The sequence below is a fragment of the Hypanus sabinus genome, chromosome 10 (assembly GCF_030144855.1).
Source record: "Hypanus sabinus isolate sHypSab1 chromosome 10, sHypSab1.hap1, whole genome shotgun sequence".
Classification (NCBI taxonomy): Eukaryota; Metazoa; Chordata; class Chondrichthyes; order Myliobatiformes; family Dasyatidae; genus Hypanus; species Hypanus sabinus.
In genome coordinates this window covers 15,917,347-15,933,287 of record NC_082715.1, presented here as the reverse complement: position 1 = coordinate 15,933,287, position 15,941 = coordinate 15,917,347, and the positions used below count along the sequence as shown (strand labels likewise).

Below are 15,941 nucleotides of genomic sequence, written 5' to 3'. Positions count from 1 at the left end.
GGTCATGGGTATATTTAAGGCAGGGGTCTTGATTACTCAGGGCAGGAAGGGATACGGGGAGAAAGCAGGAGACTGAGGCTGAGTGGAAAATGATGAAATGGCAGAGCATACTAGATAGGTCAGATGGCCTAATTCTGCTCCTATATCTTATGGTACTATGGTCTTTTCATCAAGTAATTCTGGGAAAGGCATGACAAGATTACACATCGCGAGCCAAATCAGGCCTGACATTAGCAGCAGGCTGTCGGCTGAGCTGTAGATAAGGACGCAGCTGCCACGCTTATAAAGGAAACCTGCTACCGTGGAGTTCCTCTCATTCGTGCTGAGTAATGCACTGGTCACAAATCCCAGATTAAGCCACATTTGTCTGTTAATTTAGAAGTTTCAAGTTGCACATCAACCAGAGAGTAACCAATAACTTTGCAGGAAAATTGGCTAATCCTACACAAAAGGGTTTAAACAACATGGACAGTGTTATGTTTTGTAACTTCAAAACATTAAACTAATAAAAGAAAAAAACAAGAGGAGCAGGAATGCAAGACTATATTCGTGTTTACATTTAGCAAGAAGCACACATGCCATATGGTAGCATTATGACGTATGCAATTTTTACTCATAACTATAATGAGTTATATTTACAACAAAGAATGCTCAATCAAACAATATATTTACAAGATTAGTCAAATATTGTACGATTGAAATATTAACTACACAACAGACAGTTTGGAATCTAAACAGGAGCACATCATGGGGTAAAGCTGTAATCAGTAACAGTAAGTCTGGTAATCAGGGTAGTCAGGGACACAGTAAAGACAGGGAAAGGAATATTCATTTAAACTGCACTTACTTCAGTGTACAAGGTTTAAAAGGTAAGACAAACATTTACCTATGGATTGGCTCAGAGGACTGGGATTCTATAAGCATAACAGAACCCTAGCGAAGGGAAGGGCAGGACCGGTAGCTCAATATCCCAGGGGACAGGTGTGGCAAGCGACAGAAGTACCACTATACAAAGAAAGGGTGTTACTGTTTTGATAAGGGAGTAGATAGCACCAATACCTAGAGATGACATTCTGGGGGACTTATGGGTAGAATTTAGAAACAATAAGGGGTGGTGTGATATAGACACCAAAATTGTCAGTGGGAATTTGAGGAGCAGGTGTACAAGAGCCTGCTTGTACTTGTAAGAATAATTGTGTTGTATGAGTGAGAGATTTTAGTTTCCCTGCTATTGAATGGATCACCCAGACTGTTAGGATCTGGAGAGAGAGGAGTTTGTGAAATGCATCCAGAAATGATTGCTGAGTCAATATGCTGTACAGAGGTCTCTACCAGGGAGGGTACAATACTGGACCTTTTCGTTAGGAACAAGGCGGAGCAGGTAACTGAAGAGGCAGGCAGAGAGCACTTGGGGTCTCACGACCATAATTCTCTCAGTTTTAAGACAGCATTGAAAGAGGAATGGGCAGGCCGACAGGTTATGGCTCCAACTTGGAGCAGGACTCGTTCTGGAGGATTTAGACTGGATCTAGCAGAGATCGATTGAGTGAGGCTGTTTGAAGGGAAAGGAATGAATGGAAAATGATTGGCTTTTAAATGTGTGATATCCTAAGTCTGAGAGCAGCATGATCCTGTTAGAGTGCAAGGCAAACCTGGCATGTCTGGGGAACCTCAGCTGACATGAGGTGTTGAATCTCTTATCAAGAGGCAGAAGGAAACATACAATGGATACGGTGACAAGTGAATTACTTGGCAACCATAAAAAGGATTAAGAATACTATTAACTTGGAATTCTATGAGGGCAAAAGGAAAGTATGAAACAGATCTGTCAAACAAGCTCAATGAGAATCCCAAGAGGTGCTTATGGAGTGTAAGAACTGCAAAACACTTAAGAAAGAAATCAGGAAGTTGCTCCAACAGAGAATGTGAAGGAGAATCATAAGGAATTCCACAGATACATTAAGCGTTAAAGGATTGCAAGGGACACAACTAGTCCTCAAGAAGACCAGAATGTAATACATGTGAAGAGCCAAAATAGATGGCGGAGATTTCAAATATGTATATGTTTTGCAATTGTTACTCAGGAGGTGGACTTGATGTGAGACAAAGTGGCATCACCTTCTTCGACCCTGTACAGATTACAGAGGAGGAGGTGCCTACCATCCTGAAGCAAGTCAGGGTGGATAAATCCCCAGCGTCTGGAAGGCTATCCAGGCTTGCAGAGAGATCTGCATCAATTGGAGAGATAGGCTGAAAAATGGCAGAAGTGGTTTAATCCAGACAAGTGTGAAGTTTTGCACTTCGGTAGGACCAACCAGCGTAGGTCTAACACAGAGAACGGTAGGGCACTGAGGAGTGTGGTAGAATAAAGGGATCTGGGAACACAGGTACATAATTCATTAAAATGGCGTCAAACATAGATAGGGTCATAAAGAAAGCTTTTGATACATTGGTCTTCATAAATTAATGTATTGAGTTCAGGAGATGGGATGTTATGTTGAAGTTGTATAAGAGATTGGTGAAGCCTAATTTGGAGTACTGTGTGCAGTTTTGGTCACCTACCTAAAGCAAAGATGTAAATAAGATTGAAAGAATAGAGAGAAAATATACAAGGATGCTGCTGGGTGTGGAGGACCTGAGCTATAAGGAAAGACCGAATAGGTTAGGACTGTATTCCTTAGAAATCAGAAGATTGAGAGGAGATTTGATAGAGGTATACAAAGCTAGGAGGGGTATAGATAGGGTTAATGTAAGCGAGGTTTTTCCACTGAGTTTGGGTGGAACTATAACCCAATGTCATGGGTTAAAGCTAAAAGGTGAAAAGTTTAAGGGAAACATGAGAGGAACCATCTTCACTCAGAGGGTCAAAAGAGTGTGGAACAAGCTGACAGCACAAGTGATGCATGCGAGCTTGATTTCAATGTTCAAGAGAAGCTTGGATAAGCACATGGATGGTAGGGATATGGAAGGCTATGGTCCAGATGCAGACTGGAGGTAGCTTAAATGGTTTCTGCGAGGACTAGATGGGTTGAAGGGCCACAGTGCTGTACTTTTCTATTACACTATAAGAGCTTCTATAACTCTATTATTTTGTCTCCTCATATGCAAAAGAAAAGATTTTTCCGATACTCTGAGGTTTATGTGATTATTGGACTATACTTCATATCGGTTCCCTTTGGTTTTCTGAATTTTCTTTCATGTGGCTGATTGGTGGGTGAGTGATCTGTTAATATTTTGTGTGTAAGACGGGGTCTTGGAAGTTTTGATGATTCTGTTGCTGTTCATTTCTGCGAGTGCGTGGGTCTGGGATTGTCATTGTTGCTGTTTCTTCTGCGGGGTAGGAGCGGGAGACTTGATGGTGTTGTCACTGTTCTTTTCTGTGGGGAGGGGTTGGGGGATTTTGGGGTCTGCGAGTTTTGTTTATTTTCTTTTTCATGCTAGGGGAGATGAGGACTTTTCTTTCAGCATCACCCATGGTCTCTCTGTATTTCATGGTTTCCAGGAGAAGAAAAAATATCAGAGTTATATTGTACTTACATACTTTGACAATAAAATGAACCCTTGAACCTTTGAACCTTTAAAAGTGTCATGAGCCCTGTAGGCATCTGAGGCTTGCCATAGAACTTTTTTTTAGAACATAGAACTTTAGTACTTTTTATTAAGGATTATATGGGTCAGCACAACATGGAGGGCTGAAGGGCCTGTACTGTGCTGTAGTGATCTATGGTTCTAGAACGTTGATCTTCCAGGTTTCTCAAGCACCTGCATTTATTAACTTACCTTAACTAGAGCCATTAAGTCATCATATTTCCGGTTAATTGTGTTTCCCGCATTCTCTGATTATTAGTTAGCTCTTTAGGAGAGTTCTACTGTAATATGGAGAATGATTTGTCTCACAGTATACATTGCTTATACAAAGTATTCTTCCTTTTTGGAAGTTTTCATGTTTTATTGTTTTACAACATTGAATCACAGTGGATTTAATTATGCTTTTTTGACACTGATCAACAAAAAAGACTTTCGTTAAATGGAGATTTGTTTTTGGAGTGCAGTCAAGGTGTTTCAATTGATTGTAGTAAAACTACACTTGTATCTGGAAGGTTCAACAGCTAGTGAGTCAGAATCCTGACAAATCTACGCCATGAAGACAAAAGAACTCTCCAAGCAACTCTGAGCAAAGGTTTTTGAAAAACACTCATCAGGAGATGGATACAGGAAAATTTCCAAGTCACTGAATATCCCTTGGAGTACAGTTAAGTCAACCATCAAGAAATGGAAAGAATATGGCACAACTGTAAATCTGCCTAGAGCAGGTTGTCCTCAAAAACTAAGTGACCATGCGAGAAAGAGGTTTGTTACGGAGGCCACCAAGAGACCTGTGACAACTGTGGATGAGTTACAAGCTTCATTGGCTGAGTTGGGAGAGGCTGTGCATGCAACCACTGTGCCCAGGTGCTTCACCAGTCACAGCTTTATGAAAGAATGGCAAAGAGAAAGCCTCTTTTGAAAGAAATTCAATGAAATCTCAGCTAGAATTTGCCGTTAGGCTTGTGGGAGACTCTGAAGTCCGCTGGAAGAGGATTCTATGGTCTGATGAAACTAAAATTGAGCTTCTTGGCCATCAGAATAAACATGAAAACCTCCAAGGGGGTGAAGATCATTTGGAGGCCCTGTAACTCAGTCATCCCTTTGATGTTCTGTTAGTATTCTTATGTCTAATCTCTTGTTACTGTCTCTTCACGAGGATTTTGCCATTCTGCCACTCTTGGGTTGAGCTGGTGCCAGTGACCAACTTGACAGAGGGAGTCTGCCGTTCCTCCACATTTCGATCCAATCTTGCAAGTGCACACCATGACAGAAAGGGTGGTTATGGAGAGAGTAGGTTCCCCATAGAGATTAGCAGGGCCGCCAATGTTTTGAGCAGCAGGAAATTGGAGGGACATTTATTGAATATTTCTCCTTGGTGTTTACTGAGGAGAAAAGCACAGGTCCTCAAGAGATAAAGGAAACAAGTAGAGGTGTTATGGAAGACTTTCATATTACCAGTGAGGAAATATTTGCAGCCTGGCAATACGTTGAGGTGGGTAAGTTCCCAGGGCCTGGTCAAGAGCACCCTTTGACTTTGTGGGAGAAAAGAGAGGCAATTGCAGAGACTCCTGTGGCAGCATTTGCTTCATTAGATTTCAAAAGATTGAGTCTGAATTACTTTGTGCATGGAAAGATGTGCTTGACAAACCTTCTGGAGTTTTTGAAGCGGTAACCAAATAGGTGGATCAGGGCAGGGAAGTTGCTATGGACTGGATCATTAGTCAAGAGGGGTTGGGAGGAAATGGGATTGGATGGGTTAGGCAAGGTCACAGGTGGCTGTGTGGGCAGGAGAGAGGACAACAATAGATTCCTGAAGTGGGACCCATTGACCATTTAACTGATCTGTGTGGGTTGTATTGAGGTAAGATTAACAGATCAGTGAATAGGAGACTGGTGTTTGGAAACTATTCTGGTCTGAGTGAAATGGGCCCAGTGATTGAGGAGCATGATAGATAAATGCTGTATATTATTTAAAGAGAATGACATGAACAATTTCCAGAATGACAGCATGGCACATGACCATGTCAGTCAAAAGTAATGCTAGATGAGCCATTATATTCACTAACAGGAGCAAACCTGCCAATGATAGAAACCCAATGCAACTCACACAAAATACTGGAGGAACTCAGTAGCTCAGGCAACAGCCATGGAAAAGAGTTAACAGTCGATGTTTAGGGCTGAGTCCTTTCTTCAGAACTGAGAGGAAAGGACAGAGATGCTTGAATTAAAAGGCGGTTGGAGGGGAAGGAGGCTAGCCGGAAGGTGATAGGTGAAGCCAGGTGAGAGGGACAGGTCAAGGGCCGGAGGAGAAAGAATCTAGTAGGAGAGGAGGGTGGACCACAGGAGAAAGGAAGGAGAGAACCCAGGTGGAAGTGTTAGGCAGGTGAGAAGAAGTAAAAGGTCAGAGTGGGGAATGGAGGTAAGTCAGGGGGGGGGGGAATTAGTTCACCAGAAGGAGAAATTGATATTCATGCCATCAGGTTAGAGGGCACTCAAACGGAATATAAGGTGCCGCTCCTCCACCCTTTGGGTTGCTGCATCTTGGCACAAGAGGAGGCCATGGGTTGCCACGTTGGAATGAGATTTGGAATCGGAATTAAAACGTTTGGCCACTGTCTGCAGACACACACTCATTCGCCACAATCTAGGAAGCGATTTGCAGTTGTGTATACATGATATTCTGTGTTTTTATTGTCCAGTATTGAAATTCAGCTGTATTATACATGGTGATTACTTTTAAAAAGTTACTTTTTCCTCATGAACATAAATAAATACATTCATCTTGCGACCATAATTAGTTCAACATGCTGCCATAAAAATGATTTTTTTTATCTAAGCATGGTATGTACAAATATTTTTTGGTCAGATTCAGTTATCTTAGTATATCTATCATGAATCATTGTTATACACATTAGTAATCAAGGACACAAAGTAATAGAAGCAAATCTGTTTCTTATTAATACATGGTAGCAATTGTAGGTGGTATGGTGCTCTGATACTGTGACACTGTTGTATTGAAAGGAAATTATATTTCAATACTGCTGTTCATGGCAATAAAATTTCATGTTATTGAAATATGCAGAAGAAATTTGAACAGACGTATCTGAAGTGAAAATGTAGTTGAATAATTAAATTAATCTGAGGATCTGATGCAGGTATTGCATATTGAAAATTCACATCATTTGAGGGTATTAGACTTACTACAGAAAGGGGCACAAGCTTTACCAAGTAACCTACCAAGTACTAATTTTGAAGAGTTCAGGGACTCTGTAGTTCATGTTCTGTACATTATTTGTTTACTTTTTTATTGTTTACACAATTTGTTTTTTTATGCATATTGGATATTGATATTCTTTGTTCTCAATCCATCATGGGTAACGACGACCCAGCCATTGAGCACATCTACATGAAACACTGTAGCAGGAAATCAACCCCATCATCAGAGACTCCCACCACCCAGGCCATGCTATCTTCTCACTGCTGCCATTAGGAAGAGGGTACAGGAGTCTCACGACTCACACCACCAGGTTCAGGAACAGTTATTACCCCTCCACCATCAGGCTCTTAAACCAAAGGGGCCAACTTCACTCAACTTAACTTGCTCCATAATTGAAATGTTCCCACACCCAGTAGACTCACTTTCAAGGACTCTTCATCTCATGTTCTTGATATTTATGGCTTATTTATTGATTGATTGATTGATATTTGGTCTTTTTCTATTTTCAGTTTGTTGTCTTCTGCACTCTGGTGGAATAGTCTAGTTGAGCAGTCTTTCATTGATTCTGTTATGATCATTATTCTGTAGATTTGTTTAGTATGCCCACAAGAAAGTAGATCTTGAGGTTGTACATGGTGTCCTTTATCATCTATGTACTTTGATAATAAATTTACTTTGAAATTTGAACTTTGAACTTTGTGCGGGACTTTTTGTGGATTCTATTGTGTTTGTTAGGGAGATGAACCTCAAGGTTGTTTATGGCATTCATACAAACGTACATTGAAATTTGAACTTTGAGAGGAGAAACGTTGGATGGTTGCACATGTCCAGATGACTCAGTGGGTCAGTCTCCAATGATTTAGACAGGAAGGCGATTAGCAAAACCATGAATACAATAAACACATCCGTATATTCCCAGCCTGTCTAGTGCCAGCTGTCAGAAGATTATAAATACTTCACAAGTGCTGAGTCAAATATTAACAAAGAGAAGAATCAAACAGCCTTCCACTCTTTTTTGTGTTCCTGGTTATGGTATTTATAACAATAATACATATCTTCTGCCAGCTATCTTGAGAGTCACTTATACACTTAAGGACTTTCTGCTCGAACAGTTGCCTCGAAACCATGCCATTTTTAATGTCCAACACAGGATATAACCAAATAGCAGGTCTTAGACTTGGAATTTGAACTTGGAAACTCCTGAAACACATGGAAATTTTTGTGCATGTTCAGCCTGTGTCGGCTGATTGCAATTCAGCTGTGTGCTGCCCATTACAGAATTCTCCATGCCTACAGCATTAATCTTACTGGACATGGGATGTACGTATTAAGGACAGATCCCAAATTGTAATTAATATTATAATATTATTATTGTAATTAAAATAATAGAAAGCATTCTGTCAGGATATTAACAGCTTGGAGTGGCAATTGCTTTGAACGTCACCACAAGAAACTGCAGAGGTTTTTGGACACAGATATTACGGAAACCAACTTCCTCTTTATCCTTCTTGCTGACTCAGTAAAGCAGCCAACATAATCAAAGACCTACCTACCCTAACATAATCAATGCCAACAAAATCAAAAACCCCACCCCATTCTCTCTTCTCCCATCTCCCATCAGGCAGGGGATACAAAAGTATGAAAGCATGTACTACCAGGCTCAAGGACAACTTCTATCCCACATTTTTTCAGACTCTGGAATGGTCATCTTAGAGTCGTAGAAGATAACAGCACAGAAACAGGCCCTTCGGCCTATCTAGTTCGTGCCAAACTATTAATCAGCCTAGTCCGATCAACCTGCACCTAGTCCATAGCCCTCCATACCCCTTGCATCTATGTATGTATCCAAATTTCTCTTAAATGTTGAAATCAATCCTGCATCTACCACTTCTGCTGGCAGCTTGTTCCATACTCTCAGCACTCTCTAAGAAAAGCTCAGAATGGCAGAATAGACTAGAGCTAAGTGGCCTAATTCTGCTCCTATGTCTTGAGGTCTTATGGTTTAAAGCAGTTCCTCCTCATGTCCCCCTTAAATATTTCACATTTCGCCCTTAGCCCATGACCTTGAGTTCAGGAGTCACCCATCTTGAATAGAAAAAGCCTGCTTGTATTTACCTTATCTGTATCCCTCATGATTTTGTATACCTCTGTGAAATCTTTTCTCAATTTCCCGTGCTGTTAAAGATAGAGTCCGAACCTATTCAACCTTTCCTTATAGCTCAAGTCTTCAAGTCCGGGCAACATTCTTGTAAATTTTCTCTGTACATTTCCAATCTTATTGAAATGTTTCTTGTAGTTAGGTGAGCAGAACTGCACACAATACTGCAAATTAGGCCTAACCAATGTCTTATTGAACGTGAATCCACAAAGTATTTGGAATAAGGTAGGTGAATTGTAGCACAGCTACAGATTGGCATACATGATGTTGTTGGCATCACTGAAGCATGGCTGAAAGTACATTATAACTGGGAGCTTGTCATCCAAGGATACACATTGTATCAAAAAGACAGGCAAGTAGACAGAGGGGTTAGGATGGGTCTGTTGGTAAAAAGTGAAATCAAATCCTTAGGAAAAGGTGACATAAGGTTGGAAGGCATAAAATTGTTGTGGGTGGAGTTAAGAAATTGTAAGGGTAATAAGGGCCTTATGGGAGTTCCTATCAGTAGCAAAGATTGGGCTAAAAATTGCAATGGGAGATAGAAGATGCATGTCAAAAGGATAATATTACATTAGTCATGGGGACTTTAATATGCTGGTAGATTGGGAAAATCGAAAATTGTGTTAGTGCTGGATCCGAAGAGGAAGGATTTGTAGAATGCCTACAATAAGGCTTTTTAGAGCAGTTCATGGTTGAGTTCCACAAGGGGATCAGCTATTCTGGATTGGGTGTTGTGCAATCGTCATCATCATCGTTGTGGCTATCCCTCAAGGTCGAGGATGATGGTCTTCATTCTGTTGATCTATTTATGGGTTCTCAAGTGGCTTATGAGTCCAGTCTTGGCTTTGAAGGTTCTTCCGCATTTAGCACAGGTAGTTCCAGATGGCAGATCGGGCTTTGATCGTTGTTGCCTCTCTTTCCATTTTCTTCTCTTTTCTTCTCATTCTGCACATCTGTTGGTTTCGAAAGTTGCTGTTCCTTCTCGGATGATGGCTTGCCAGAGTTTCCTGTCCTTGGCATTGGTTTCCCAATTGTTGATGTCGATGTTACATTTCCTCATGTTGGCTTTTAAGACGTCTTTGGATCTCTTCTGTTGTTCGCCTCTTTTACGTTTTTACGCCTCTTCTTTAAGCTGGGAGTAGAAGATTTATTTTGGCAGATGTTCGTCTTTCATCCGAACAACATGACCGCTCCATCTTAGTTGGTCCATGATGACGTAGGCTTCAATACTTGTTGTTTTGTTTCATTTAGCACGCTGAAGTTGATTTTTCTATCTTCCCAGCTGATATTTAAGATGTTTCGAAGACAGCGTTGATGGACCTTTTCAAGTGCCTTCAGATGTCGTCGGTATGTTGTCCAGGTTTCTGATTCATACAGGAGCATTGGGATTACCACTGCTTTGTACACTAACATTTTGGTGTCTGTCCGGATGTCGTGATCATGAAAGACACTTGTTCGGAGACATCCAAAAGTTGTTCCAGGGCATTTAAAATGATGGAAATCTCATCACTAAGGTTGACATTGGGGGGGAGGTGACTTCCAAGATACGGAAAGTGGTCCACATTTTCCAGGGTTATTTCGCCAAGTTGAATTGATGGTACTATCTGATTTGTCTCAGTTGGTGACGGTTGGTAGATGATCTGAGTCTTCTTGGAATTGATTAATGGTAGAGGAAGAAAGCTCAGGAAATCCAACAACTCGGAGGCACCAATGACACTCGAGGCTTTTTCAACACAACTAAAGCAGTTTTTGGCCTATCCACTCATGGTCAAGCCCCTTTCAAAAGCAAAGATGGTTCAACCATCCTGAAGAGCAATGCTGACATCAATTCTAGATGGAGGGAGCACTTTGAAGATCTTCTAAATCAAACTGTCTCATTTGACAGAAATGTGATTAACAACCTTCCAAAACAGCCCGTTGATGACTCCCTAAGCAAAATACCAACACTTGAAGAAGTCAAGGAAGCCATCAAAACCTTGTTGTGCAATGAGCCAGAATTGATAAGAGAGCTTAAGATAAAAGAATCCTAGGGGGACAGTGATCATAATAAGATGGAATTCACCTTGCAGTTTGAGAGGGAGAAGTCTGATATATCAGTATTACACTGGAGTAAAGAGGTATGAGAGAGGAGCTGGCCAAAGTTAATTGGAAGGGACGCTAGCAGGGATGCTGGCAGAATAACAAAGGCTGGAGTTTCTGGGGGGCAATTCAGAAGATGCAGGACAGATACATCCCAAAGATGAAGTTGTATTCTAAAGCCAGGATGACACAAGGGAAGTCAAAGCCAACATAAAAGCCAAAAAGAGGGCATAGAATTAGTGGGAAGTTAGAGAATTGAAATTTATTTAAAAACTTAGAAAACCAAAAGGGGTGAAAGGATGATATATCTCTGGCACTGTAAAGTAATTGCATTAACTACTATGCAACTTTGCTCTCCAAATGGCATTCTTAGATAATGGTATAGAACACAATTTCTTTCAAGGTATTAGTTATTGGAAATAATGTTTAACACTAAAGCTAATACTTGCTTTAGGAAGAGTGAAAAAAAATGGCATGGTTTAATTCAGACTTCATTTGAATGTGATTAACTGTCCAAGGATCTCTGCAACCACTCCTTTAAACATCTGTTGATATTTTCAGCTTTCCACCTGAGACAGCACAGTATGGGATTGCATCAGTTTCGCAATCTGTGAAAACCCAAAGTTCAAATTAGTACTGCTGCATATTTTAGAATACATGCAAAAATAGATTATCAATGAAAGTACTGCTAAGCAAAGTTGTGGATTAAGTTAAACAGAGTGTGAAAGACAGCAACATTAAGACATGGAGCCTTTATTCAATTTCTGATCGATACATTTACTTATCTTTTATGAAATTTAATTACCCTGGCCCACCTTTGCCAAATGGTTCCTCTGAGAGATGACTGCAAGTTTCTTGGAAAAAAAAAGGAACATTTCTGCCAGATTGCCTTTGAACCAAAATCATTGACAGCTGAACTTCAGAATGTTTCAACTGAAATGTTTTGCCAGAATGTTTGACCCTTGGTTCAGTGCATATGTTCCTTCAAATAATGTCACGGATGACTTTAAGGGTGATCTGGTGTGGGAGGTCTAAAATCTCAAAGAGCAGCTTAAGCAGTTTATGGTGAAGGACAATCAGTTGAAGGACAATATACCTGAGCATACAGGAAACTTTTTTAATTTAATGCAGTAAAACGTAATTGCAGCAAATTTATTTGAAGTGTGACTGTAGCTGATACACTCAGTGGCCATAATATTTGGTACCCAACAGTCTTTCCTTCTGCTAGATTTACACTCTCTACACTATGCTGACAAATACAGCACTGTTCTAAAGTCTGAGACACCCTGGCTATACGTGTGTGCCCAAGACTTTTGCACAGTTCTATGGATCTGAACTGAGTAACGCTATGAAGTTATTTTCCTGGAAACAATTACAGCTGGGATACGGTGTGGAGAGCGGAGGAGGAAGGCAGCGTGAATGCAACCCAGCTCTCCCCACCATTGAGCACAACTACACAGAGTACTGCTGCAAGAAAGCCGCATCTATCGTCAGCATCCCCATCATCCAGGCCATGCTCTCTTCCTGCTACTACCGTTGAGCAGAAGTTAACAGTGCCTTAAGTCCCACACCACCAGGTTCGGGAACGCTTATTACACAACAAATATCAGCGTTGGAATACAAGCTGGCAGGTGATGGAGACCAGGTGGGGGGAAAGGTGGGTGGGTGAGGGAGGGGGCATGAAGTGAGAAGCTGGATGGTGTTAGGTGGAAGAAGAAAAGAACTGAAGAATGAATCTGATATGAGAGGACAATGGACCATTCAAGTAAGTGAAGACAGATTTCTTCAGCAAAGTGTGTGCAATGAAATAAGTGATATCTATTAAAAGGGATATATTTTTTACTAGCTGCAGCTTAAATAGCTCACTCTGCATACAATTACGATTCAAAGGCATGCTGAAGAGGAAGGTGCCAGCAAACAAAGTGACCAAGGGTGACATCCTTCACACAGTTTACAAAATTACTTCTTTTATATCTTCTTCTTCTTTCAAATATTATTCTGCTTCTATTGGAGCCTACAATATGATGTGTAATGGTGTGTTTTTGGGCTGATTGAGTGAACTGGCGCTTTGCTGTCTCCAAGGGAGTTCAATTAGTTTTCAAGCAAAGTGTGTGGCCAGGAGGCCAAGAAACCTAGAGACATTGACTGACTCCGTTTCTCGCCTATCTTGCCGATTAAAGCTTTGAAAAAGCTCAATCTTTGAGAAAGATTGAAGTCAACGAGACGAGAACAAGAAAGGTGGGTGAGCGAGTGTCAGGTCTCTCCCTTGTTCTTGCTCGTCACTGCCAAAGGATGATGCTGGAGTCTTGGGTCTTGGGCAAGCTTTAGTGGACGTGCTTTGTGGACTGGACTCTGTAGTTCATGTTAAATGTTTCTGGCTTCTGGCTGCTTGTATTTTTGTTGTTATTTTGTGCAATTTGAATTGGGAGGATTGGCTCCGCGGTCTGCAGTCAGTGAAAAACACAGCACCAGACTGAACAAAACTGAGCTGAAACTGAACATTCCTGGACTTGATTTGCTCTTTTTTTGAGGGTTGATGATTTTCTTTGAATAAGGTCCATGGTTTTCTTTGTTTCATGGCAGTCTGTGGGGAGACCCACAGCCACTACCATCTAGAAGGACAGCAGATACCACCTCTTGCAAATCCCCCTCCAAGTAACTCACCATCCTGACTTGGAAACATATCACCGTTCCTTCATTGTCATTGGGCCAAAATCATGGAATTCCCTCCTTAACAGCACTGTGGGTGTACCCACACCTCAGGGACTGCAGCGGTTCAAGAAGGCAGCTCATCACCACCTTCTCAAGGGCAACTAGGAATGGGCAATAAATGCTGGCTTAGCTGGTGACACCCACATCCAGTATATAATAAATAAGATGAATGTATACTGTATACATACTTTGATAATAAGTGTACTTTGAATCTTTGAGAAAACATTAAACTCTCAACACCATTTAGGTCAAGCTGAATATATTTGTACACAGCACAGGAGTAAAATCAATACAATGGACAAATCTGTTGTATGCTTTGCTGTTGCAAGTGCACAGATGGGGAGGGGGCTTTGGGGTGTAACGTTTGCCTCTCATTCCTTCTTTTGGGGTTCTTCTGTTTTTCGTGAATGTCTGCAGAGACAAGTATTTCAGGTCGTACACTGTATACATTCTCTGGTAATAAACAGAACCATTTGAAATCTGCATCAAACATGCCTATCTGCAGAACACCACCCATCCTATAAGTAATAAAATGAAGTGCACTCTGGTGCCAAACCAGCAAGCCACGTTATGGAGCTGGCAAGGTGCTCTGCCAATTACACTGCAAAATGATCAAATTCCTCCAAAGTCTTTGAACTGGATCCGTAGTGATTGTGCAATGGAGGTTCCTGTGCAGCATGAAAACTTGCTTCATTACCAGAAAGGGAACAATAAACAAGTTACATAAGAGAAATTAGAAACAAGATAATATACAAGGACGGCAATTCACATCTGCACCAGATCGCTTTGAAAAGGAGGCCAGCCTCCTTGAAGATTATCCCTGATCATACCAACATTCCCATATACTGGCAAGGAAACATGTTACTGGTGACATATGCGACTTAGACTGCAGAATTCCAACATTTCAATCTTCTAAGATTTTTTTACTTTAAAAAAAGCTTGTTGTCAAGAAATTTCTTTACACAACTCCAACATCTCCAGTCTGTGTAGGTAAAAACTGGATTAACCTGAATTAATGGTGGCATGGTAGCATTCAATTCCCGCTACTACCTGTAGGGAGTTTGAATTCATGTTCTCCCTGTGACTGCATGTGTTTCCTCTTAGTACTCCAATTTCCTCCCACATGGGGTGAAGTGAGTTGTGGACATGCGGAAGGGTGGTGACGTTTGCACAATCCTTGCTGATTTGTTCTGACAGAAACGATACACTTCACTCTATCACACAAAATGCTGGAGGAACTCAGCAGTTCAGGCAGCATCCAAGCGTCTATTAGAAATATTCACCCCCATGGAAGTTTTCATGTTTTATCGTTTTACATCATTGACCCACAGTAAATTTAATTTTGACATTGGTCAACAGAAAAATACTGTTTAGTGTCAAAGTGAAAACAGATTTCTACAAAGTGATCTAAATTAATGACAAATATAAAACATGAAATGGTGTCACAATTATTTACTCAAATGTTTGTTGCAACTTATTGTATGAAGTCTTTGAACCATTTTACAATGACATCACATTATAAAAATAAAAATAATTTGTACTTTGCTTTCATGCCTATTTAATTTAGTGAATAACTTATTGTATCTATACTTAAATGTTAAGCTTCTCGATCTCACATGAGATGTGAAAAATTTATATAGAGAAACATAGGGATTTGTTATGGGTATTATATTATTTATAATATAAAGTTCATAGTTCAAAGTTCAGAGTGAATTTTATTATCAGAGTACACATGTCACAACATAAAATTCAGAGATTTTTTTTCTGTGGGCATGCTTAGCAAATCTGTAAAACAGTAACTGTAAACAGGATCAATGAGCGATAAACTGTGCAAACGTAAGAATAAATAAATAGCAATAAATAATGAGCATAAAATAACAAGATAAAAAAGACTTTAAATGAGTGTAGTTATGCACGTTTGTTCAACAGCCCGATGGTTGAGTTATGCACTTTCCTTGAACCTAATGGTGAGAGCCCTGAGGCACCTGTACCTCCTACCTGATGACAGCAAAAAAGAAAAGAGCATGGCCTGAGTGAAGAGGATCTTTGGTCGTGGATGCTGCTTTCCTATGGCACCAATTCATGTAGATGTTCTCAATGATTGAGAGGATTTTACCCATGATGTACTCAGCCGAATTCACTATCTTTTGCGGGATTTTCTACTCAGAGGGATTGATGTTTCCATAC

General features: G+C 40.6%; 1 long non-coding RNA gene across 2 annotated transcripts in view; it reads left to right on the top strand.

Annotated features, from left to right (window-relative positions):
• Window positions 1–779: 779 nt before the first annotated feature.
• Window positions 780–15,941, top strand: part of LOC132400469 (uncharacterized) — a 168,200-nt gene continuing 153,038 nt past the window's right edge. For both annotated transcript variants that reach the window (XR_009514261.1, XR_009514260.1), the window contains exon 1: window positions 780–869. This is a non-coding gene — a long non-coding RNA (uncharacterized LOC132400469). The remainder of the gene's footprint in view (window positions 870–15,941) is intronic.